At 45.8% G+C, this 22979-nt stretch overlaps 1 protein-coding gene across 1 annotated transcript in view; it reads right to left on the reverse strand.

Moving 5' to 3' along the window:
• SV2C (synaptic vesicle glycoprotein 2C) overlaps positions 1–22979 on the reverse strand; it is a 784750-nt gene that overhangs the window by 235777 nt on the left and 525994 nt on the right. The window lies entirely within an intron of this gene.

The following is a 22979-nucleotide window of genomic DNA, read 5'->3' on the forward strand; positions in this document are numbered from 1 at the left end:
CTATCAAAGTATAGAAACTTGAATATTAGAAGAAAATTGGAAGATCAATGGGGCAGGTGGGCACTAGTGGAATGTTTTATTGAGGGAGAGTGGTACACCCTCGGGGTCATCTATGGGTCAACGGAGGATGACCCAGAGAGCTTTAAATTCCTAGATGCAGAATTATCCTCTTGGTCACCTCAGATTATATTAGGAGGAGACTTTAACATAAATGGTGCAGATGGTTTAGGCGTAGAGACAGGCTCATACGGGAGGTATCAGGGAAGAAAGAAAAGAGTATATCGAGCGTTAGGAGAGCTTGTAAGGAATAATATGCTGTTTGATATTTGGGGGAAGTTAAAAAAAGGAGATAGCGGATTCACGTATTATTCTGCCCCTCACCAGATCTGTGTAAGATTAGACTACTTTTTTGCTTCTAACACAATGCTGCCCTACACAAAGATAGAAAGACTCCCCCGCATATTTAGTGATCATAACCCTTTGATTATGAGTTTAAATATCCCTACTCGATCTAGGAAAGTCAGAACATGGACATTTGAGCGTGGGCTTCTCCAAGACCAGAATTATATCCAGCATATGACTCTTTGGATAAAAGAGTTTTTTGAAAATAATAGAGACAGCGCAGAGATAGGGATAGTCTGGGATGCCTTTAAGGCAGGGGTACGCGGGGAAACTCTTAGTTTTAATACTTTTAAACGCAAGCAGGAACAATCTAGAATGGGAGAGTTAACTGGGGCAGTCTTGGAGGCGGAGGAAGAATTGCAACACTGCGTTTTAGCAGGGGCTCCCCTAGACCAGTCCCTTTTAAAACTAACAAAGGCAAAGATGGATGCTGAAGAGGTTATTGCAAATAAGGCTGCTAAGATATATCTTACTAATAGAGAAAGGGCCCACGAATTTAGCGAAGCAGTTGGGAGGACATTAGCTATTCGCACAAGACAAAGGATCGCTTCAGGTGAGGTTAAAGAAATTATAGATTCAGAAGGTAATTTGTGCACGAGGCAAGATGGAATAAGAGAGGTATTTAGGAAATTTTATGCTTCCCTCTATGACGAGCAAAATGGGTGTGACCTGGATCAGATGGGGAAATATATGGAGGATATCCCAGTGGTGCGAATAGAAGAGGAAGTAGTAGAGGGGTTGGAAGATCCATTGAACCTACAAGAGATAAAGAACGCTATAGCGAATCTCCCTTCGGGTAAAGCATCAGGTCCTGATCAAATTCCAATTGAATTTTATAAGATATTTTGGGATGCTCTTTCACAAGACTTTTTTATAATGATACAGAAAGCACAATCTGGGGTCTCTGTACCAGAGTCATGGGGTGGTGCTGAAATAGTGGTAATTCTGAAGAAAGGAAAACCACCCACCATGCCATCATCATATAGGCCAATCACGCTCATGAATACTGACGCAAAAATTTTCTCTAAAATATTAGCTACAAGGTTTGCACAAATAATTGATTCGCTTGTGAGCACTAATCAACATGGATTTATCCCAGGGAGGGGTACGACTCACCACACTCGAAAGGTTATTACACTTTTTGATACCACGGAGGTTTCAGGAGACCCGATGGCCGTAATGTTATTAGATGCAGAAAAAGCATTTGATCGGGTCTCCTGGAATTATTTGTGGTATACCCTGAGAAGAGTAGGGCTCAAAGATGGTTATATAAAGGCAATTCAAGTACTATACAGAGCCCCAAGTGCTGTGATCCGGATTAATTCAGGTTTAACTAAGTCTTTTCAAATTAAGAGAGGCACCAGGCAGGGCTGCCCTTGCTCTCCGCTTTTATTTGCGATGTATATTGACCCCCTGGTCCGAAGACTAGAGAGCTGTGATATGATTCGCCCAGTATGCACACCCATGGGATATAGTAAGGTCCTTGCATATGCAGATGACGTGGCAGTGATCACATCTAATCCCATAGAAGCTATAGCACAGGTTGAAACTGAGGCCACCAGATTTGGACAAATATCGGGTTACAAAATGAATGCCAATAAGACTCAGATAATTAAGAACAAGTACGTAGACTGCCCTGATCATCGGGTGGTGCAGGATGCGGTGTATTTGGGGGTAACTATTTCTTCTAATTTAGATACATTGGTAGAGAAAAATACAACTCCAGTTTTTCTTAAGGCAAAAAGGGATCTAGATAGGTTTGAGAATCTTCATCTTTCCCTTGTGGGGCGCACTAATATTATAAAGATGTTGATTTTACCAAAGTTTCTATATCTTTTTAGGGCAATACCATTATTATTCGAAACAAAATGGTTTAAGGAATGTGAACATATGATCAATAGATTTATCTGGGCAAAGGGAAAAACAAGGAGAGCACTTAGATTTATGGCACTGCCTCGTGATAGGGGAGGTTGGTCTCTTCCGGATTTAAAACTATATTATTGGGCAGCGGCCCTACAAAACATGTTGGGTCTGATAGGAGGGGCAGAGGTCGAAGGACAAGATAAGGCGGGTACATTGGCAATTTATGGCTTATGTTTGGGGGTTGAAGCTGAGAATATATTTTTAAAGCAAACCGATTTTTGTTACTTTAAAAGGACACGATTTAAGACGCTTCTAGCAGCTTATAATATTTGGAAAGCATTCTCAAAAAGTTTTGGCTTAGGCAAATATAATGCATACACTAGAATGAGTTTGAACCCTACTTTCCCAGTAGATATTTTTTCAGGTTGGGTTTTTGGAGAATGGGGAAGAAAGGGGATAAGGATGCTGGGAGACATCAGGACCGCACAAGGGGTCCTCCAATTTTCGGAGATACAATCAAACTATGGAATTGAGACGAGACATTTTTTTAAGTTTCTGCAAATAAGAAGTTATGTTGAAACAAAGCGGGGAGGCCCAGCTGGGTTTTCTAGGATTCCAATTATGGATTTAGCACAAGCAGGGTCAGACTGCACGATTCGGAGGTTTTACTCAGAATTGATAAAGGCCAAACAAGACGATAAAGATAGAATGGCGCAGAAATGGGGGAGGAAACTGGATATAATAGAAGAGTGTTTTCATGTGTCTTTAGAGTTGGGTCAGAATATTTTATGTTCGGCACCCCTACAGGCGCAACATTATAAAACTATTTATCATCTCTATCACACTCCAGCGAGAATTGCTCAGTGGGGAGGAATCTCGGGAATTAGATGCCCGAGATGTGGAAGCTTAGAGGCTGATTTGACTCACATGCTTGCAACATGTACCCATTTGCAGTCCATCCAAAAGAATATCGAGGAATTTCTATTTAGAGTATTAGCTGTAGAAATAACTTTATCTCCGTCGATAATTCTCCTTGGGGTTAATCATAATGATATACACATGAAGGGGGGATACTTCTTATTTGTTGCTATGGCAGTATTAAGACTATGCATAACTTCAGCCTGGCTAGATCCTATATCCCCATCGTATCATCAATGGTTTGCTCGATTATTGGCAATATATAATCTAGAGAATGCTATATATGCTAGAAAAGGGAAAAGAGGGAGAATATTAGGAAGGAAAATTTGGGACCCATTAAAGAAATGGAAAGAGGATCCTACCTGACTCCCTATTGAAGTTTTCAAGTAGTGAGAGTATTTTATAAAGATATTGTGTATTGCAATAATATTTTTTTTCTCCTGTGTATTGTTTTGTATATTATTTCATTTCAAATGTGTTGTGCCCTGTGTATAACTTCATAAACTTATAAATAAAATTTAAAAAAAAAAAAAAAAGGATTTCAGTGGGGTGTATTGTATTGAAGTGAAGTGGACTGGATTGAGTGATGTTGATTGGACTGGGATGGATTGGATTGAGGTGGATTGGATTGGGGTGAACTGGATCAGGGTAGGGTGGATTGGATTGGGATAGGGTGAATTGGAATAAGGTAGATTGTATTTGGCTGGATTGGGATGGGGTAGTGTGTACTGGATTGGTTTAGGGTGAAGTAGATTGTATTGGAGTGACATGGATTTGATTGGAGCAGAATGTTTTGGATTAGATTAGGGCAGATTGGAGTGGGACAGATTGTTTTGGATTGGAGTGGAGCAGATTGGAGTGGGGCAGATTGTTTTGGATTTGAGTGTGGATGTGGTAAAGTCATCCTCTTTACCCTCCTTTTCTGATTGATACTGGTGGTAAATGACGCTGATTGCGCCCATGGCTCTGCTAGCCATCCCAACACCAGTGCTCTGATTAAAAAGGTACATGGTATTTAGTTGTAATTACAATTGGCACTGGCAACCCACCTGTAAATCCCTAGTATATGGTAGGGCATGTAGGTTTAGAGCCCAGCAGCTTTGAGGCACTTAAGCGTGCAATGCTGTTTTGCCTGCTGTCATTTTAAAAGTCAGCCCTGTTTTGCAAGCTGCTTTTTTAAATTGAAACTACATTCATATTTGACTTTGGATTTAAAGGTACTTCCAAGTTATTAAACTACCTTATTTGTATCTATAAGTCACCCTTAAAGTCTACTCTAGGTGCCCCCTGGGTAGGGTGCCATGTAAAATTAAGCAGGGGCATTTTGTATATGCCCTGGTGAGGGAAAACTACTAATTTTGTTCTTCCTCCATTTTAGCATTTTAGCTCAATAGGCTGATAGGAATACTATAATACGGTGTAACTATTGACAGGAGTGAGCTAACACAATATTTCAAGGACTTAAAAGATTGGTAATGATAAATACAACAACGTGCCACTTCTGAATGTATCATAACTAATGCAGCAAAGAAGTTGTGGAACTTTCTTTTCTGTGAGCCTAACTCCGGCCTTCTAGCAGCCTCTCCTGATTGGCAAGCACTTGACCGGCTTCGCCAAACTGCTTTGATGAGGTGATAAGTGTCCTGCATAGAGACAGAGGTTATCTGGTGGGGGAGTTCTGTAGCTGCAGAGAACAGGACACGAAGGGGGCTGTGTAAACAAACTGGGTTTCAAAGAGAACAGGACAGTAAGGAATGCCAGCCAGGCCAACCCCCCTCTTCCCGTACCTCCCAGCCAGATGGGAGCCCCATGAACAGAATTTGTAGGAGGTCTAGGAAGGGAGTGTTAAGGAAAATGAACCACACCAGTAGGTTGGCTTAGCCAGCACTTACTCCCAAGGGGAGACATTTTCCATCTTGTATTTTAAAGTACAGTGCTTTATGGGACAAGAATATGCCACACTTGGGAGGAATCTGTCATGCTTTTGGGTGGCACCCCCTATACCCTATTGGTCAGGGGTGCCCCCCTACTTGTCACTCCAGAACATTGGATAAATATGTGAGAGCTGCATAGCAACTCAGATCTGCTGCCTGAAACTACAAGGAGAGGAAGGGCTATCCTGCTGGAACCCTGGTCTACACCCTAAAGGACTGCACTATGAAGGACTGCTCCTGCTGCACACTTGGAACTACAGCCCTGAAGATATTGCCTTGCTTATAAATGGATTGAGTGGAGTCCCTGAAAGCACCACCATCTCCCCAGCCTGAAGTGCATCCAGTGGACTCTTAAGGATTTGGCCATGTGCATTGTGGGAACTGTAGTCCCAAGTTTCCAAGGACCATCTCAGAGCTTCTAGTCCTTTGGGTTAGTGTTTTGGACACTTTGAATCCTCAAGAGGAACTTCAGGAAGACGTTCCAGAAGTTTGGGACAACTTTTGGAAAAAACTCTAAAGGGGACCAACCAGTCCACGAGAATTAGACCACCGATATTGAACCGTGACCCGGCTTGAATTTCAGGTTCGTCCCACGTAAATCTCCAGAGCTCAAGACTTCCTGGATTTTACCAAGCCTTCATGGTGAGCCAAGCTGCCGTCATCAACTCAAATCCCAGCCTGAAGCGGACCCTCGCTCGATGATGAGAGAAAATCCTCCCACAATGTTTCTAAGTGTGAAGGTAACATTTTTACCAGGGACTCCCGCGTAGTCTATCCGACCAGGGCTCCATCACGGTCAGCCTCATCCTTTGACTTTGTCCTAGTCAATCGCTACCAGATGTCCCAAGTTGGCGCTATATGCTTTTAAGCATCAGAACGAGTTTATTCTTTAAACGTTCAAAACTCTGGTTCCCTACATTGGTTTTATTTTAAATTTTTGTGTCATTTTAATCAAAAAAATATTTCCTATTTTTATGAACTGGTAGTGGATTTTTATTGTGTGTTTTGTCTTACTTATTTAATGTATTGATGTTTATTTATGTTTTACACACCAGTCACCTAAGTTAACCCTGGCTGCTTGCAGCCAGCTTCCAAGGGTTGAGCCGGGGGCTAATGTATTGGGACCTTGACTGGACCTTATAATGTGTTGGTGGCCTTATTGCTAGCGGTAAGTGCATACTTACCCCTACCAATAATCCACCTTCCAACAGGGGTTGATGGAAGTGGGGTAGATTAGGGTGGGGCAGATTGTTTTAGATTGGAGTGGGGCAGATTGTTTTGAATTGGAGTGGGCCAGATTGTTTTCAGGTAGATTGGATTGGGCTGGATTGGAGTGGATTAGTTTGGGGTGAGTTGGATTGGATTAGAGTGGGTCAGATTGGAGTGGGGCAGATTGGAGTGAGATGGATTGGAGTGGGGCATATTGGAGTAGGGCAGTTTGGAGTGGGTGGATTAGGGTGGGATGGATTGGAGTGGGCGAAATTGGAGTGAGTCAGATTGTTTGGGATTGAAGTTGGGCAAATTGAAGTGGGGCAAATCAAGGTGAGGTAAATTGGAGTGGGGCATATTGGCGTGGGGTAGATTGGAGTGGGTGGATTTTAGTGGGTGGATTGAGTGGGAGGGATTGGAGTGGGAGGAATTGGAGTGGGGCAGATTGTTTTGAATTGAAGAGGGGCACATTGGAGTGGGACAAATTGGAGTGAGGTAAATTGGAGTGGGGCATATTGGAGTGGGGTATATTGGAGTAGGGCAGATTATGTTGGATTGGAGTGGGGAATATTGAAGTGGGATGATTGGAGCAGGGCTGTTTTTTTTGGATTGGAGTGAGGAAGAATAGAGTGGGCAGATTGTTTTGGATTGGAGTTGGGTAGATTGGAATGGGGCGAACTAGAGTGGGACAACTGTTTGTAGTGCAGTGGGGCAGCTTGGATTAGGGCAGATTGGGGTGCGTCAGAGTGGAGCGGGGCAGATACTTTTGGATTGGAGAGGGGCAGATTGGAGTGAGGTGGATTAGAGTGGGGCAGATTTGAGAGGGTTGTTTGTTTTTGATTGGAGTGGGGCAGAATGGAGTGGGACAGATTAGAGTGGGGCAGATTGGAGTGGGCATATTGTTTTGGATTGGAGCATATTGTTTTGGATTGAGTAGGGCTGATTGGAGTGTGGCAGATTGTTTTGCATTGGAGTGGGGCAGATTGTTTTGGATTGAGAGTGGCAGATTGTTTTGGATTGGAGTTGGGGCAGATTGTTTTCAGATTGAATGGGGTGGATTGGATTGGGGCAAATTGGATTGGCCTAGATTGGATTGGTGTGAGGGGGATTGGAGTGGAGTGGGGCAGATTGGAGTTGGGCAGATTGATGTGGGGCAGATTGATGTGAGGCAGATTGGAGTTAGGCAGATTGGAGTGGGGCAGATTGGAGATGGGCAGATTGGAGATGGGCAGATTGGAGATGGGCAGATTGGAGATGGGCAGATTGGAGAGGGGCAGATTGGAGTGGGGCAGTTTGGAGTGGGGCAGTTTGGAGTGGGGCGGATTGGAGTGGGATGGATTGGAGTTGGAAGGATTGGAGTGGGATAGATTGTAGTGGAACGGATGGTTTTAGATTGAAGTGGGGCAGTTTGGGGTGGGGCAGATTGGAGATGAGCAGATTGGAGAGGGGCAGACTGGAGTGGGGGCAGATTGGAGTGGAATGGTTTGGAGTGGAAGGGATTGGAATGGAGCAGATTGTTTTGAATTGAAGTGGGGCAAATTGGAGTGAGGCAATTTGGAGTGGGGTAGATTGGAGTGTGGTGGATTGTTTTTGATTGGAGTTGGACATATTGGAATGGGGCGGACTAGGGTGGAGAAGACTGTTTGGATTGGAGTGGGGTGGCTTGTAGTGGGGTAGATTGGAGTGGGGCAAAGTGGAGGGGGGCAGATCGTTTTGGATTGTAGAGGGGCAGATAGGAGTGGATGGATTGGAGTGGGGCACATTGTTTTTGATTGGAGTGGAATAAACTGGAGTGGCAGGTTGTTTTTGATTGGAGTGGGGCAGCTTTGAGTGTGGAGGATTAGAGTGGGGCAGATTGGTGTGGGCAGAATGTTTTGGATTGCAGTGGGGCATATTGTTTTGGATTGACTGGGGCTGATTTGAGTGTGGCAGATGGGAGTGGGGCAGATTGTTTTGGATTGGAGTGGGGCGGATTGTTTTGGATTGGAGTGGGGAATATTTGTTTCAATTGGAGTGGGGCAGATTATTTAAGATTGGAGTAGGTCAGATTGTTTTGGATTGGAGTAGGGCAGATTGTTCAGGATTGAGTGGGTAGATTGTTTTGAATTGGAGTGGGAAGGATTGGATTGGGTGAGGTGGATTGGATTAGAGTGGGGTGGATTGGATTGCAGTGGGGTGAATTGGGATGGAGTGGGTGGATTGGGGTGAGCTGGATTGGACTGGAGTGGGACTGATTGGAGTGGGGTTGATTGGAGTAGGGCAAATTGTAGAGGGGTAGATTTTAGAAGGATAGATTGGAGTGGGGCAGATTGGAATGGGGCTGACTAGAGTGGGGAAGGCTGCTTGAATTTGATTGGGATGGCTTGGAGTGAGACAGCTTGGAGTGGGCCAGATTGTTTTGGATTGGAGAGGGGCAGATTGGAGTGGTCATATTGTTTTGGATTGGGGTGGGGCAGATAGGATTGGGGCAAATTGTTTTGGATTGCATTGGTGAAGATTGGCATGGGGCCGGTTGTTTAGGATTGGAGTGGGGCAAATTGGAGCAGGAAGATTATTTGGACTGGAGTGGGGCAGATTGAGATGGGGTGGATTAAAGTGGGGCAGATTTTTTTATTGGAGTGGGGCAGACTGTTTTGGAATGTGGTGGGGCAGATTGAAGTGGGGTAGATTCTTTTGGATTGAGTGGGGCATTTTGTTTTAGACTAGAGTGGGGCAGATTGGAGAGAGGTGGATTGGAGAGAGGTGGATTAGAGTGGGGCAGATTGGAGTGGGCAGATTGGAGTGGAACTGATTGTTTTAGAATAGATTGGGTTAGATTGTTGGATTGAGTGGGACAAATTGTTTTGGATTAGAGTGGGGCAGACTGGAGAGGGGTAGACAGGGTGGGTCAGATTGTTTTGGAATGGAGTGGGACAGACTGTTTTCGACTAGAGTAGGACAGATTATTTTGGAATGGAGTGGGGCAGATTAAAGTGCGGAAGATTGCAGTGGGGCAGATTGTTTTCGACTGGAGTGGGGCTACATGTTTAGGATTTAGTGGGGCAAATTGAAGAGGGCAGATTGTAGTGGGGTGTGTTGGGACGATTGGAGCATGCAGGATTAGAGTTGATTGAATTGAGGTGAGTGGTTTGGTATGGAGTGGGATGGGATGGATTAGATCGGTCTGGGGTGGATTGGATTGAGTGGGCCGGATTGGTGTGGGCTGAGGTAGGGTGGATTGATATGGATTGGAGAGGGGCTGATTAGAGTGAAGTGGATTGGGGTTTACTGCACGATTATGTGTTTAAGCATCCTATCAGAAATTACACATAAGAAAGAAACAATGTCGCTTAATAATAAATTAATCCTCATCTTTTGAGAACTTTTGGCAACCATGCCCAAAAAAAAAAAAATAAAGAAGTGTGAAAAGAAGACATGGCAAAATAAAAGAAAGTTAACTGTAGAAAATTAATCTTTGCAATTTTGTTTGTCCTGCTACTCTTGTTTTTGCCAGTAACATGCCTTCTGTTTGCAGGGCACTAAAAGTTAAAAATATCAAAATAGTACCTCAAGCAGCGGACGGGCACTGAACAAGTCGAATCAATCAGTGCTTTGTCCCTACTCCACAGAGAGGAATGGAAATGATGTTAGGCCTGCAGTGACGAATGACGAGGCTATACAGAAGAGGGCCACGCAAGTCAACAAATCGTAAGCTCCAAGCCCTTTTATGTATACAACAGTGTCTCACAAGCGCGGCGCATGTGCCACAGCATGCTCTTGCAGGCTAGGCCCTTGCACAACAGGATTGTTTCCTGCATGCAATGTAAACATAAGATGCACAAATGAAGGAGTGATGACCGTACTTTTGAAATGTAAAACAGCCTCATGCCTTGACTGCAAGCACGCCAGACGTTTTTCAGCCGGAAGCATGAGGTGAAAGTCTGCACAGCTGAGTCTAAAAGAATTGGTAACAAGAGATCCTGACGACAGCTGCACCGCCAAGCCACCCAAAAAAGTTGTATTGAAATTACAATACCAAAAACAACAAAAATCAGATGATGAAAACAGGATAGAAATAAATCTTCATGTCTGAGAGGTCATTGAGGGTGTTAAGTATGCAGAAATAAGGTGACATCACAGCTCAGGAAGACAATCATCTATACATAGATTTAGTCCTACGATGGAAGAAAAATGAGGAAACCAAAAAGTGCAGTGTCTTACTCCTAAGCAAGTGACAGAAGTGTTCAGAGACTGTCTCATGGGCAACTGGGAAATTCCAATGAGAGTGAAGGCACGCCATCGTTTTAAGGTGCACAGCCACGAGCAATACTGTGGTATTGATAAAGTGGCAGCAAATTATGGGGCATATTATCAAGCATGGAGTTAAAATTATCGCCGCTTTAGCGGCGGAAATCTACAGCTAAAGCGGCGATAATGGGCTTGATAATATGCACTTGAGAATTTCAATAGAAGCCCATATTGTCACCAAAACATGGGCTTCTATGGGAATTCTCAAGGGCATATTATCAAGCCCATTATCGCCGCTTTAGCGTCAGTTTTCTGCCGCTAACGGCGATAATTTTAACTCTGTTTCTTGATAATATGCCCCCAATTGCTTGAGGGAGTTACTATGGCTCTCGTTACGAATGGCCCTTTAATTCCGAATGGCTCGGTAACAGGGGTTTTCACAATTATAAGTTGCGGTGTGTTACAGGAGGTTTTGGCAGCTGAAAGCAGCCAAACATTTCAGTGTGAAACACCAAGGGAAAACATGTGAGAATTGGTGCAGAAACACTGTTTTCTACATGTTATCGGTAATTCTTGGGCAGGGAAAGAAAGGGGGTGTCACAGGGCCATTCTTAATGAGTGCTTATGATGGGAATTCTGATGAACTCAATTAACCTCCCCCTTTCATTCTTGCTCAAACATGCTACTGTATTTAATGACTTGGGAGGTCTTTTAGGCTTGGTCAGATGGCTCGGCTGGTCAGCGGAGGCTACCACCCCCACTACCCTGGCAAAGATGTCTGGCCAAGTTAAGGAACCCCAACTGCCTGTCGGGGATCTCTGTGCCTTCAGTGGGGCAGCCGCTGCTGTCGCTCTGGTGATGACATTGGTCTGCTAACAGGCGCCATGTTGGATGTACCTGCTCTGCAAAGTACTTTGTGCTGGAGAAACAAATCCCCAAAGTGGGAGCGCGTTCTTGCGGGATAAAATAACAATGGCCCTGGTGCACAAGGAGATTTGTCCCTTCTCTGCAATGTGCAATTTCTCAATCTCGGGCTGCTATGTCCTACATGGCAGTCTTGGGTGGTAAAAATAATGCTTGGCACACTGGCATAAATAGGGCAGGGAGATACCATGTGACCTAATGTGTCTATGCCACATGGGCCATAGGATACCGGGCTTCCAATGGTGGAGCCATCTGCAGCTCTCTCACTGGAAACCCCGAGGTTCCTCCATGTCTATACGGGGTTGAGAGTCCGCGTGTCTGGGGCAATGGCCATTTTACTGTGGATACACTGTTCCTTCAACTCTAAATGACTCCCGTGGTTAAAAGAGTATTTTTTTAAGTACCCCTCTGCCCTGAAAGAAACCCTTAAGGAGGTGCATGGTATGTTTCTAAAACATCTTTGAAGGAACATTTCTCCCCTCCCAACACTTGACGGTCCTAGATATTTTCGAAAGCGCTCGTCGTTTCTTTCGCGGCGCTGTAAGGAGCACATCCTCCGAGGCTGCCTTTCCTCCACAACCCCGTCTTTCTGATAATACCAAGTGTAACATCCACAAAGAGGTTTCTTCCCAATTCTGAATCCTATAGGATTCCAGTAGGGGTGAAGCCCTTGAAAAGACAGAGTTATTACATTGCTACAGTAGAACAATTAATCAAAGAATATTGTAGCAAAGTACCCAACCAGCCATTGGGACGTTTTGCCATTTTTTGAGGATAAACGTCCGACCAGATATGTCACAGTCCTGATGCATTTTTGTTTTACCTGAGGCAGCCAACAACTGAGGTAGAATGCATCTGAGAACTTAGAACCATTCCAGGAACCTCAAGTACCAGCCAATCATAACAGAGGTAAGTACTCTTGCTAACATAGCAAGCTAGGTAGACTATTACTACATTATAGGTAAACTATTACCGAGAGTATAACTGTAACCTCACCACAGTGCTCGTTTCAGTTCCATTGTAAATGCCAGGACACCTACTGTAAGATGCTGCCGAAATATAGTTGCATAAACTGCGGCCGCACACTTCCTGGAAGCATAATGAAAAGCAGACACAGCACAAAGATGCGGGCCATGGAGGCAGCGGGTGAGTTGGCCGGGAAGGGGGCGAGTGTTTCTACACTTCTCTCGCTATTGAGCACGAGGAAACACACCGCAACTGTGATCTGGAAATCAGCACAGCGGGAAAATGATTCCAAAAGCCCAAGCAGAGGCTGCTCTTTCTCCTGAGTGTGCATTTGTGCTTCATTATGCACGCAGCGGACTGCAATGCTCTGGAGGACACCAACCAACCGTAGAAACAACCTGGAAACCCTTGGGGGGACTGAACGAGCCTCCGGCAAGGCATGGGTGTGTTGGTGAAGTCCACAGAAAACGCACCAGAAACCAAGACCCCGCCACACTTGGAGAGGTCACCAGTCACATGTTCGTTGCATGTTAGAAGGAAGGCTCCCACGTGCACAGGAAATAGATTGATTAGGATCTAGATGTGACAGATGCTGACGAATATTGCGCCTGCGTGCTGTATCCCTTTTCACGTCATGTCACTGTCTTCATTTCTTTTACTGAAAGAGTGAAACTACTTTCTCTTAGGAACCCACACATTTTCATGGATTGGAAGGAAAATTAAGGTCCTGCATCAGTATAAGAATTGGAAGCCTACGCTTACGATTTTGATACTTGTACTCAATTTGGGATTCACAAACATCTGCAGGCGCATACTGAGAAATTTGTCAGGGGCACTCCTGCCTCCCACATTTATTCTTTCATGTTACCCGAATTATGTTGCACATTTCAGCATAATCTTTTCATCCAGATTGAAAACATTTCTCTTCCCTTTGCCCCTGGTAACATGTAGGTACTTGGAGTACTTTCCTGCTCTATTTTGCATAGTTGTTTTTGTTTAAATTTCTTTATTTGCATTTTTGATATATAAAAATACAACATCCACAGGATATGCATTACAGGTTGTGTGTCAAGTTTTGGCGTGCATACGATGTTGTACATTATACTGGCTGAACGGTTTTGCTACATTACTGGTACCAGGTAGTTTTTGAATGCTTGAGATACTGAGGTCTGATACACAGTGAGATTGTAAATAACAAAAATGGAGATGCATTCCACAATCTAATGAGCATACCTGGCAGCTAGAGGTCATCAGGTTTCACTGAGCCTGTGTTGCCCATACTGTGTGGATTGGAACACTGCAGTGCTAACATGAATTGAACATAAGTCAACAAACCAACGCTCCCGAATCAACCAGTTCCATTTTAGTGTCTGCTCGATGAAGAACACCCGGCCCCAAACCCAGTGTCCATCCATTTTGCACTGATATCAGCCTTTATGTCAATGCCTCTCATTCTCAATGTCAGAGATATTTGTCCGCTGAGGCAGCATTTCACCTTAGATGTGTGAGAAGCTAGATTCAATTCATCATTAATAAGTGAATTCTACTGGAGCCAGTTGTGGCATTTGGGTGTTTTCTAATAGGTCTAGCTTTAACCTCTTCTATGCCCATGACGAGATAGTCTCGTCATGGAGCACGGTTGCGCTGTGCCCATGACGAGACTATCTCGTCATGGACCCCGCCCGCTAATGAAAGGCCCGGCACAGGAGGGGGAAAGGGCGGGGCACTGAAGGGGTTAATGTGATAACACATTGAAAACATAGTCATACACAAACACACTTTGAATGCAAATGGACAGGTATTGACGAGGATATAATGTTAAATAGGGTCGCAAATGACAATATGGAAAGCTATTCCACCTGCAGTGATGCTGATGCCTTGCCGGAAGACATTATTATAGCCTTATAGCCTGCCGTAGTGGGCTATACCGGCTATTAAAGGTACAAGCCGAAGGCGAGGGACTTTAACAAGGCAGCGGGACTTTAATTGCCGGTATAGCCCAGCTACGAAGGGCTATAAGGCTATTATATAGCAGCCATTATAAGCCCGGAGCTACTCCATTGTTTTCAATGGAGCTTCCAACATTCCAATGTTCTAATACCGCTTCGAGAAAATCACAGCGGCAATATCCAATCCAATCCAAAATTTCTTTATTTCGGCCAATTAGGCCATAAAAGATAGAATCACACAAGACATTTAAAACATCACAAAAAGTGCAAACATGATAAAAGCAATAAAATCAATATACAAATGTTACGGGCATCTAGAAAATGGAATTCATTAACCAACACAGTTCTTATTTATGATAGACCTTATGTGCCACATAGCCGTTAAAAATTTTGCAACTGCAAACACTATGTGCGGATCAGTGTTCGTTTTCAGTATTCTGTACACCTGCTGGTGACTCCTAATGCCCAGGTTTCTGCATAGTGGGACTAGCCAATATCTTCTTGGTCTATTGTATGCTGGGCAAAAGAACAGAATGTGGGTTTCTACCTCATCATGGTTGCAACACCCTGGACAGATTTTATCATTCTTTGTTGTCCAGTTGTGGGTAAAAGTTTTAATAGGGAGAGTCCCTAGCCTCCATTGTATAAACAATTTTCTGGATAAAATGGGAAAAATAATGTCCATAAATCCCTCAAACTGATAATGGTCCTTGAAAGTTAGGAATCGGTCAGTCAAGGACCCCTTGTTAGATGCCGAGACCAGGGAGGCATAACATTGTTCCCTATATATACCCACAAGACGTTTGCGGGAGACCCCAAGACAACCTTGCTCTGGCGAGTCCCATAGTTCGTGTAGTCCCAACCTATAGAGTTCTTTCTTTATCGAGACTAGCCAGGTAATTTTGTCGCAGGAGTTCAGATTCATGACATGTGCAAGCTCTTGCCTATAGTGTAGAAGCTCAACAGTGGACCAGAGCCTATGCCAGAACCTTAGTGGCATAAGTTCCAGGTCCTCTTTTATAGAGGGTAAACCCATATCCATTCTTAAAGGAAGGAGGGGTGTGCCTCGGGGGAGGGCCAGGAGACGCCTTAAAAAATTGTTTTCTGCATTAATAATTCCTGTGCCCGCCTTGTAGCCCCAGAGTTCTCCACCGTAGGATGCGGCTGCTTTAGCTTGTGACTTGTACATTGCAACTGCCGGGCTAATTGGTTTGTAGGTGGAGGAATTTGCTACCTTCAAAATTCCCCCAGATAGTTGTGCGAGTTTCATACGGCTGATTGCTACGTGAGGTTCCCATGATAGGTTCTCATGCAGCGTTACCCCTAGGTACTGAAAGGTTTTTACTCTCTCCAGTGTAACTGAACTCAGGGATGGATTGGGTCTGGTTTTGGCTGAAGGGTTGAATATCATAAATTTGGTCTTCCCTGTATTTATTTCCAAGCCATATTGGCTACAGAAAAGACCAAAGCCATCTAAAATCCGTTGTATCCCCATCGGGGATTTGGACAGCAGGAGGGTATCGTCCGCAAACATAATGGCAGGTACCCTCCTGCCGGCCAAAGACGGGGCGTCATTATCTTGAACCTTGTCAAGATAAGCAATTACATTGTTAACGTAGAGGCAGAACAGGGTCGGGGCAAGGACACAACCCTGTCTGACCCCTCTACGAACTGGGAATTTAGATGTCAGCGCACCCGTCTTTCCATACCTGACCTGTGCAAAGTTGTTTTCATGGAGCCTAGTAATGGCATTTAGGAGATGGGGTGGAACTCCCAGCCCCATTAGTGTCTCCCATAGTTTCTTCCTGGGGACCAGGTCAAAAGCTGACTTCAGGTCCACGAACACCATGTACAGCCTTCCCCTCTCAATGGTCACAGTTTTCCAGTATAGGAGTACGAGGCGGAAGATCTGATCCATGGTGGACGTGTTTTTCCGGAAGCCAGCTTGTAGGGGGCTGAGAATTTTATTTTCCTCCATCCACTCCATAAGGTGGTTTAGGAGAAGGCGCGAGTATATTTTCTGGGGGACATCTATGAGGCTTATTGGCCTGTAGTTGGCTGGGAGCAGAGGCGAACCCTTTTTGAAAATGGGCACTATCTCAGCCCCCAGCCAAGTACAAGGAATCTCCATCCCACCCAGAATGGCGTTAAAGAGTGTAAGGAGATAAGGGCCCCATATATCTGCGTATGAGCGAAAAAGATCGCCAGGCAACCTGTCAAGGCCAGGGGCCTTCCCCCTCGAAAGGGCTAGAATGACATTTACCACCTCGGGAAGAGTAAATTCTAAGGCTGGTTCTAAGGCAGGAGCGACAATGGAGACCATGTCGCTCCCACCATCGGTTTGGGGTGGTTCCTGGTATAATTGGCCGAAATGGGCCTCCCATATAGATGCTGCAATATTTGGCTCAATTGCAGCTTTGGGGTCTGGCATACCAGTATTTACCAGGGACCAAAATTTCCTCAGATCTTTCGCTTCCAGTGCTGATGTCAGATCCTGCCATTTATTCCAGTCCCATTCGGCTCGCGCCACTGCCATTGTTTTCTTGTAGATTTGTCTAAGCTCAGCGAGTTTGCTCTTGTCTGATCCTTTTTTGACGCCCTTCAGGAGTTCAGACTTGGCCTTTTTACAAGATGCATTATACCAGGTTGAAGTTCGAGTTATATTTTTCCTTGGAGGTAACACTGGGTAAAAGACCTCACCTAAAAGGGCCACCAGTTCCTCATGTATGTGGGCTAATTTCTTGTTGAATTCCAAATTTCTTGGCTGTGAAATTAGATTGTCCGTTTCTATTAGCTTCGGGAGTGCTAGCCGGAAAATCTTGCTTAGGGACTCTTCGGAGCTCGCCAATTTCCCCCATTTGATCCTGCGTCTGTTGGAACTAATTATCAAGTTCCCGGGGTCTTTGCTGGGCTTAACGGCAAGTGATCGATCGGCACCTTTAGGGTGCGCCATAAGCATTACGAGTGCGTTATGATCACTGTCCGATCTTGGTATTATTCTAAAATCCTGAACCGTGGGCCAGAGACTGATATCAACAAAGATGTAGTCTAACCTGGATTCATGGTTCACCCTGTTAAAAGTGCATGCAGAGGGTGTATCTGAGGTACTGCGACCATTACATGCCCTTAAAGAAAAATTTAGCGTTAAAGACAAAATTTGTACTACAAGGGGCGACCAGATTTTGACATATGGCGATTGACATCGCGGTACGCCCCAAAGGTCGTCTTCCGCAACAAGGGCTCCTTCCTTAAGGCCTTCTAAAGGCTCAAAATGACAATTCAAGTCGCCTCCCAAGACTATCTTAGAGTCATTAGGGAGGGTGGCAAGGAAGCTAGTAAGATCGTCAAGTGTGGGAGATTCCATGGCCAGCTTGGTGGGACGGGAGTATACATTGATTATTGCTAAGCTCGAGGCGTTAGGCCACCTGAGTAGGACGCACTGGATGTCCTGCGAGTGCGTCGGTAAACACTCCGCATTACACCCAATGTGACTAGCCACCCAGATCGCCAACCCTCCGGAGGGCCTCCCTCTTCCTGACCAAGTCGCATTGATTTCGAACACAGCATACCCCACTCTAGATAGTGACTCCCTTGCCCAAGTCTCTTGAAAGAGACAAATGTCGCTGTTAGCTATCAGGGACTCCCAGTCGCTCGTGTCAAGTTTATTTGCAATGCCAGCGACATTCCAGGAGAGAACCTTTAAAGGGATGTCAGGCGGGTCAGGGAGACTTCCAGCACTTTTGGGCGGAGCAACATCCAATAGTACAGTCGTAAGACTGGGCAGGAATGTTTCCACAGTGGATAGTTCCTTCGGGTCTGGTTTATGAAACGTTGGAACTGGCAGTTTTAACTTATTATTAGTACCACCCAAGACAATTTTGGTTTTAGATGATTCAGTTTCTTCACCGTGGGGATTAATAGATGTCAGAATCACCCGTGAGGGGGCGCCATATTCTTGACTGGCGCTATCTATTTCACATACACCATGCCCCTGACCCTTAAAGAGTCAATCCGTCTGTTCAAGACAGCTGTATCTATTGGGATGAAAAAGGTAACCAAGGTTTATGCGTGGAGCATTACTGGTGGGCCTGACTCTGTAGCCATCCGTGGACGGTCCAACCCGGGTCCAACCATTATCAATGGTCAAAATTGGCTTAAAAGTATTGGGATAGAAATATGACAAGGGGACCACTTCAATAGATGTAGACCCTTTGTTCCCGGTCCAATTGCAAATATAGGACACAATTTTGGGGTTCCTAAAATTTACAATTATACAGTCACCAGCACAATTCTTGTCAGTGTGGCCAATCCAAGGGACTCTTCTAACCATGAGAATTTCTCCCCTAATATTGGGTGGAAGTGACCTGTGAGTATTAAGCCAACTAGTAACCTTGTTATGTAAAGCGTCATATGGTTCCAGCACGGTTCCCTCAAGCGGGGGTACTCCCTTCAGGACAACCGAATAGGCAGCAGCCTCTGGAGGCAGATTAACCACTATGCGCCTATCTTGTTGACTGTCTTGCCTATCTTTGGGGTTCCTTACGTCATTAGGTGATTTTACCTGATTAATACCAGAGGCCGTGCCAGATAAATTCTGCCTATTGGAAGATGCTGTGGCGAGTGGTGCAGAGGCGGGTTTTAGCAAAGGAGCCGGCTGCACCTTTTCCAATAGGGTGGCTGTCGGGGGTAAGGGGGGCGCGATGATGGAATCTGAAGATAAGTTAGGTACATTGGGAACCCCTCTAGAGTGCCCACCTATTGCATGCATACCTGTTCTTTGGTCTGATGCTAAACTTAGTAATCCCTTGCGCAAGTCTATTAGACAAATTTCAATGTTGGCCAGACGGTCTTCTAGGGGATTAAGCAGTTCCCTCACAAGAGTACGTAAATCAGAGAACATACTGTCATACATCCCTGCTGCGTTTTGTTTGCTTGGGGGATTTTTATCCGGGGTGTGTTGATGGATAGCTTCGTGTTTGCGGGATGAGGCCGGCCCTTTGCTAGCTATGTCCTGTTTGGTTCCCCTAACTCTAGGGTTAACTTTAGTAGCTTTAGAGATACCCCCCCTAGTTTTGTTTGCCCTTTTATCCATTTTCGGGATTGCTCCCTCCTTCTCCCGCTGTGTGGGCTGGGTCTTGCTTATAGACTGCTCAGTGACAGCTGCCTCAGCAGTGGTGTGTGTTAAGAGGCCCTTGCAGTTTGGGAGAGGTAGGATGCTAAGCTCTGCATGCTCAGGATTTTCACAGTCAATGGAGGGGGTAGTGGAGCGGTTGGTATCAGATAAGTCTAAAAGAGCAGGCAGTCCCGCTTCGCCCCCTGCCGGAAGTGTTGTGAGACTTGATGGCTTGGCGGGGGTGGCAGCATGTGCGATGGGTCCCAGGGAGGATCTCCTCACCCAGTCTATTTCTTGGGAGATACGTCTTTCAAGGATGGAAATCTCATCCACAAGAAGGGACCCAGCTTTAGCGAAGTACGTATCCAATGTACCTGTTGGCCTTCCCGTCGCCATAGCACTCTTGCTCCTGGTTTCTCTCGTGGTCATAATGTCACCGACAGCACCTAGTATGTAGTGGATTATAGACACACTGAGGTGCCCCACGCCCTCCCTCGACCGTACTCGAACGGCCTCAAACGGCCCGCTCTTTGCCCGGTCTTCGCCCCGCACGCGTCCCGCTAACGCGAGACAGGGAGCGACTAATATAGGGAAGGGGAGGAGTCGGGAAGAGGAACCAGGTGCGGCAGTTCAGCAGGCAGCAAAGCGCCCTGGTCCTCGCAGTCCCGAAGTGGCTAAAAGCAAGTAAAAATGTCCTCTGCCTCCCGGTCCAGCAGTGAAGTTCTCCGTGTCAGCCCCAGCAGTAAACACACAATCCAAGGTTGCGAGCGGCTCCCGCGAAGCGGGGGCCGCGAGGCGCTAAATGGATGCAAGGGGAGGAGTCGGGAAGAGGAGCCAGGTGCGGCAGTTCAGCAGGCAGCAAAGCGCCCTGGTCCTCGCAGTCCCGAGGTGGCTAAAAGCAAGTAAAAATGTCCTCTGCCTCCCGGTCCAGCAGTGAAGTTCTCCGTGTCAGCCCCAGCAGTAAACACACAATCCAAGGTTGCGAGCGGCTCCCGCGAAGCGGGGGCCGCGAGGCGCTAAATGGATGCAAGGGGAGGAGTCGGGAAGAGGAGCCAGGTGCGGCAGTTCAGCAGGCAGCAAAGCGCCCTGGTCCTCGCAGTCCCGAGGTGGCTAAAAGCAAGTAAAAATGTCCTCTGCCTCCCGGTCCAGCAGTGAAGTTCTCCGTGTCAGCCCCTGCAGTAAACACACAATCCAAGGTTGCGAGCGGCTCCCGCGAAGCGGGGGCCGCGAGGCGCTAAATGGATGCAAGGGGAGGAGTCGGGAAGAGGAGCCAGGTGCGGCAGTTCAGCAGGCAGCAAAGCGCCCTGGTCCTCGCAGTCCCGAGGTGGCTAAAAGCAAGTAAAAATGTCCTCTGCCTCCCGGTCCAGCAGTGAAGTTCTCCGTGTCAGCCCCAGCAGTAAACACACAATCCAAGGTTGCGAGCGGCTCCCGCGAAGCGGGGGCCGCGAGGCGCTAAATGGATGCAAGGGGAGGAGTCGGGAAGAGGAGCCAGGTGCGGCAGTTCAGCAGGCAGCAAAGCGCCCTGGTCCTCGCAGTCCCGAGGTGGCTAAAAGCAAGTAAAAATGTCCTCTGCCTCCCGGTCCAGCAGTGAAGTTCTCCGTGTCAGCCCCAGCAGTAAACACACAATCCAAGGTTGCGAGCGGCTCCCGCAAAGCGGGGGCCGCGAGGCGCTAAATGGATGCAAGGGGAGGAGTCGGGAAGAGGAGCCAGGTGCGGCAGTTCAGCAGGCAGCAAAGCGCCCCGGTCCTCGCAGTCCCGAGGCGGCCAAAAGCAAGCAAAAATGTCCTCTGCCTCCCGGTCCAGCAGTGAAGTTCTCCGTGTCAGCCCCAGCAGTAAACACACAATCCAAGGTTGCGAGCGGCTCCCGCGAAGCGGGGGCCGCGAGGCGCTAAATGGATGCAAGGGGAGGAGTCGGGAAGAGGAGCCAGGTGCGGCAGTTCAGCAGGCAGCAAAGCGCCCTGGTCCTCGCAGTCCCGAGGTGGCTAAAAGCAAGTAAAAATGTCCTCTGCCTCCCGGTCCAGCAGTGAAGTTCTCCGTGTCAGCCCCTGCAGTAAACACACAATCCAAGGTTGCGAGCGGCTCCCAATATCTAATAACTTAAGAAAGGAAGTAACACTGAGAAAGAGACAGGCAAATGGTTGGTTTAACCATGATTGTACATAGGCAAAACAGAACTTGGTTAAAGCCCTACATAAAATACCGCAAGATAGGAATGAAACTAAGCGGCTTCGACTTCTACTTAAACAAGCGCTAAAAAACAGGAAGAGGGAGGTACGAGAGGAGGCCATGGCGAAGCTGAATAAAGCAGCAGAGACCAGGGATTCCACCTTATTTTGGAAGGTGATAAATTCACCTCTGTGGAAAGACAATTGATGGAGCTCAGATTTCACCTATAAAATGTATGCATTATAATACGATGAAAAGCCGCAGACAGCATTTCTAAAACGGCACGCAGATTTTGGCGCAAGCAACATGAAAACATAAAATGAGTCAAATATTTTTTTTTTTTTTTTGTAGACTGTTTAAACAGTGGAGTGAAGAGAAAAACTGGAGAGGACACATTTTTCTTATAAAATGTATTTTCTGTTTCCTCATAAGTAATACTTTTTGTTACAGAAAATGTAATTGTTTTAAAATGTAAAAGGATGTGAAGTCATGTAATGAGGAACACGCCTGATTAATGACGTATCCAGTCAGCCCATGGGGAGACGATGTGTCTTGAAGTTCTGATTGGACCAGCTACGACGACCAAGTACGTGGACTTTTGCTTGAAATATAGCTTACAAGTGGGAGGGCTGGCTTTCTGCTAATTTTTTCCTGAACATCAGGCAGATAACTGGAAGCCATAGAGAGAGAAGGAGGGGCTGCGTCTGTGGGGGCTATTTTGCAGCTCCTGTGACAGAGAGACAGATGAACAGCACAGCGAGGCAGAGAGAGAGCTGAGAGGATCAGAACAGGTTTAGATTTTAGGTGCTAAACTTTAAATTTCATGCTTTGACTAATTGCTTTTGAAAAGATGTATTTGTCCTATGCATTTATTTCTCTTTATGGGAGATTTTTGCCATTATTAATTATTGATTAGCCTTGCAAGACTCACTCTTTTCTTAGAAACTCTTTAAGAGTTTTGACTGACATTTTGCACCACATTTTCTTTTCTACATGTGATGCTTTATATGCAGACTGTAATATGTTCTGTATTAATTCTATTTTCCTATTTTCAATTCTGTAACCTAATTGATATTTGACTAATGAATAAAGAGTCAGAGAAGTTTAACTTTTGACTAGAAATTAAAATACTCACAACTCTCTTTATTGGCTTAAATATTAAATGCATTTTTGATTTTTCATGTTTATGTAAAGTCTCCAGAAGGTAATATACAGTGGCAAGTGTCCAGTACCTTTACAGCGGTAAATTAGAGGTAAATGAGGTTTTGCATTGAGAAAATACCGTGAAATTACTGCTGCAACACAATC

Source organism: Triturus cristatus, chromosome 2_1 (genome assembly GCF_964204655.1).
Source record: "Triturus cristatus chromosome 2_1, aTriCri1.1, whole genome shotgun sequence".
Lineage (NCBI taxonomy): Eukaryota > Metazoa > Chordata > Amphibia > Caudata > Salamandridae > Triturus > Triturus cristatus.